The sequence below is a fragment of the Gekko japonicus genome, unplaced genomic scaffold, assembly GCF_001447785.1.
Source record: "Gekko japonicus isolate JY-2015 unplaced genomic scaffold, Gekko_japonicus_V1.1 scaffold1625, whole genome shotgun sequence".
Taxonomy (NCBI): Eukaryota; Metazoa; Chordata; class Lepidosauria; order Squamata; family Gekkonidae; genus Gekko; species Gekko japonicus.
The window spans coordinates 330,652-335,067 of NW_015160260.1; positions in this window are offsets into that span (position 1 = coordinate 330,652).

Genomic DNA, 4,416 nt, shown 5'->3' on the forward strand with positions numbered 1-4,416 from the left:
AAGAGAAAGAAAAGGAGGGAAAGATGGCAGAGGGAGGGAGGGAGGCTCTCCCACCATCCCCCTTCAAGCCACCCCCACCCCTGCGAATCCCTTACCGCTTCGGCGGGGGCCGGGGATGCTGGCGGCGGGGCTCTCCTGGCGTCCCCCGAGCCACAGCGCTTCTGCGTGAACTCGGGGGACGTGGTGATGGGGCTCTCCTGGCCTCCCCCCAGCTGCAGCACTCCTGTGCAGGCCTGGGGAACGTGACAGTGGGGCTCTCCGGCCTCTCCCGAGCTGCAACGCTCCTGCGCGGGCCCGGGGGACACAGCGACGGGGCTCCTCTGGCATCCCCGAGCTGCAGCACTCCTGCACGGGCCCGGGGGATGCGGCGAGGCTTTCAGCGGGGCTTTCAACGTGGGGAGCTAGGGGTGCGGCTTGCCGCCGCCACCATTACTGCGGGCTCCTGGGCTGCCAGAGCGGTGCTTCGGCCCCAAAAGACCCCTGGTTTAAAGTAACTGAAGTATTTCCTGACAGACAGTGTCATGGAAAGTAAGGTCTGAACTATATCATAAGTAATTGGATGCACCTCTTTTTGTCATCTTGGGTATCACTATTAATTTTGAGAACATTGAGATATCATCAGCCTGAGACATTATCAGCCTGACCTCTACTTTGGTGATGTTGGAGTTTTCAATGGAAGCTGGGAACCTTCTCTTAAACTATGAGAATATTCTTTATATTTCCTGAGGCTCAGCCGATTGATCATGGGGGGGGGGGGATCTGCAAAATAGACCTGCTTTAATGTGTCATTGTCACATTTAATGCTTCTTCTGTAGCAGTTTCTTTTGTCAGATGCAACACAGCTTCATACTTTCTCCTTTGATAACCACTGAACAGTCAGCACTGCACTGAATTTGGATCTGACCTCTTCACACAATACTTCAAAAATTCTGGCCACATGTATAATTAACTATTTTAATGACCTTAAAGTATACATTGATGAACTGAGGGACATGAATTTTCATGACCAAAGCATACATGAGAAATATGACGTGGTTGTGGTATAGTGTGCTTGGCAACCTGCATTCTGAACACTTGGAACCCAGAAAGAATGCTAATCATTGATGGTGCCCCATCAGTGCATATACTACCTCTTTGAGGGCAATTATCTTGAACTCATCTTTTCTGTGGGTAGTTGTGATCACTGATTAACAGGTAATCCTCTTTCCAGTACACAAACAATTGTGCAAAAGAGGATTGCTGGAACCACGTACCCCAAAGATTTGACTTCATATGGTGTTGATAAAAAGTGAAATCAGGTCTGTATCTGTCTTTTGTTGCTCCCCAAGGATGAACCTCACAGGTTTTCTATTAGACATGGCTTGACAGGATCTAATCTAAATGGGAATTCTTACATTCAGCAGTGCAGTAGGTGGTTTCAAGGATAGCTTAATTTGTCTGAGCAAGTGTTCTATTGAATCTGTTTAAAGATTTCAGAATATGCTCCTTTTAAAAGAATTCAATATCTTTTCCTGTGATCTCTGTGAGACCGTGTTCAAAGTGATCCTTTAATATTTAGGGTTTCCCAATCTCCTCTTTTATCGCAAAGAAAACTTCAAGGTTTTTTAGTGGACTTGTCAACAGTGCTTCTGAAGACTCAATGTAAAAATGCTTCTTTTTCCACTTCTTTCCTGACTGTGAACACTAGCTATAGTCATAACTTCCTGGACCAGATCACTTGGGTATGGGGGCTGCTCAGGAGCATTGTCATATTGGCTCTGTATCAGTTCTGTCTTCCCCCACTCTAGATGTAGGCCCAGCTTTTCCACTGTGGCCATGGGGAAAGTGTGGTTTCTCTGTCACCAGTGATATCGTGTTACCCATAGAGGCAGTCTCCTAATTATTTGGGGGAAATTAGCTTAAAGTAGACAAAGCAAGAGGAGGGGTAACTGGGATCTCCACCAATGTCTACCCTTTGAGAACTCTTGAAACAAACCAGTATGATGTTGAAAGAATTTTATTGAAATAGGAATAGAAGGGGCAAAACAAACATATAAATATACACAGAGAACACACAAACTATCTAAGAAGACTTCAGGGAGGAGAAGGAAGAAGGCAATTTTGGGGAAGGCTATATAGTTACTGTATAGGTTTCTGCCCCTCAAGCCCGTCCAGGAATGAGGGGGAAGCCTATATTTTTCAGTACATTAAACAACAACCCAGAAAGGTAGGCTACCCTCTCTGGATTCAGAACAATATGCCACCAGAATCCCTTTTTAACTAGTCCCGGCTTTTCCCCAAGGGAGGGATTCTAAACCTTTAGGTTAGCCTCTGGGACAGAACACTCTAGCACCTCCTCAGAGATGCACACTTAATACTCAATGGTAGTGTGTACCAGCCAGGTAGGCAGCGGAAATAGGCTTGGAATCCCAGTTACAACATCAAAGACCATTTAAAAACAAGACTAATGTTTATTCAGTCAGAGCTTAGCAAAATAGACTATAAGTTTACAAAATAAGAAAGCCTAAGGCGATTTTGCCTTAACTAAACATAATGCTTCATATTTACCATGTCAGGAACATTCATCAATCCAGAACAGTCCATTGTGATAATCCAGTAGTACCAAGGGATTTGGAGCAAGAATCCCATCTTTGCCAACCATGTGCTCAGTTCACCAAGCAATCCTTTGTTCTCCAACAGACAGCATGGCAGGACAGCATTTCAGGTGAACAGAACACAAGAGCAGCAGAGAGCAGGAACAGAGAGCTCTCTTCCAAGGGACCAGACAATTAAACCCCAATCTAATCATGACCAGCTGTGGTCATCAGCCAATCAGGAGTAGCAGGGTGTGTGGCCAATTTTTTGGTCGTCATGGGTACAAGTGGGGATAGGCTGGAAGTTTGGAAACCACGCCCGCAGTCAGGTGACTCCCAAACTCCAAACTTAATTGCGTACGTGACTGTTTGCATTAGGTCTGCCATTTGGCATGAACATGTGGGTTTCTGGCATGCTATTGAGGCCATCTGGGCCTCACCATTTGGCTTGCGAGAGGAAGTAAGGCACAGCCTGTTACCAAAAGACAGAACAGGAGAATGCAGGAGACATTTAGAAATCAATATTTCTATACAGTTACCAATCTCAAAGAAGGAGGTCTGTGGAGGCAGCAGTGAATTAACCAGCATAGCACGGAGTGAGGAAGGAGGGCCCACACACAAGTGGGGGTGTGAGATATGGTGCCAAGAACACATACACCTCTATGGAGTAGTGTGCTACAGTTATAGGAAAGACAAGAAAGGGGACCCGCGAAAATCGCGGGGGGGGGAGAAGCAGGGGAGCTCCATGCAGAGCACGCGGAGGAGGCCTCGCTGATTTCCCCCCCTGCTCACCGCTTCCCTCCCAAGCGGCGCCGGCGGCGGCTTTTTCTCCCCCCTGGCTCCAAAGGGAGGGCCCAGCGGCGAGCCGCTCGGCCCTCGCTGCTCTGGCTCCCCCTCCCTGCTCGCCGCTCGCCGCTTCCCTCCCAAGCAGCGGCGGCGGCTTTTTCTCCCCCCCGGCCCCGAAGGGAGGGCGGAGCGGCGAGCCGCTCAGCCCTCGCCGCTCTGGCCCCCCCTCCCTGCTCGCCGCTCACCTTCCAAGCGGCAGCGGCGTTCACTGGGACCGCCCCACGTGCGCACGGGGGGGGAGAAGCTTGCAATGCTCAGCCGTTTCATGTTCTTCCCCCAAGTTCTAAGGGGAGTTATATTTGTAGTTAATATTTTTACGTGGTGGTGGGAAGTTTTGGGACTAACTACAGTTGAAATATAGAGCTCAACAAACTCAAGGAACTTCAGTTTTGCAGAGAAATATTAGTTCTAACACACACACCCTTCTAATGTGAGGCTCCCATGGAATAGCTGCTATAATATCTTTAATTGTGTTTGTCTGTGTCCTTTATAAAGTTTATATCTCTGCTACTACTGCTATTATAATTATTGTTGTTGTAGTTGTTGTTAAAATTTCTGAATCACCCAATCCCTGAGTACACAAGGCTCTGGGTGATTTACAACAGTTAAAAATAATATAGAATTACATATTAAAATCAAAATCAAAAATGTTACCTGGCATTACATTTTATGACACACATGGCCCGGCCCAACAAAGTCCAATTTCTGTCAAATCTGACCCTCATAACAAATGAGTTCAGCACCCCCCTTTTTAGATTGTATTGAGGAACCTGAACAGCTGCTGAACAAATTTGCAGGTGCCTGTTAGAAGCTGACTCACAGGGGATCAGTTGGGAGTCTGTTCTTATCCACAGAGCCCACAACAAAATAGCTCTATAATAAAGCTCTATTCTCTCCCCCCCCCCTTTTTTTGGCTAGGCAGGGACCGATGCAGTGCTTTTAATCTCTGCATTGCAAAAGGGAAAAGAAAAGGAACTTGTTTCCTTTTCTCTGCAGT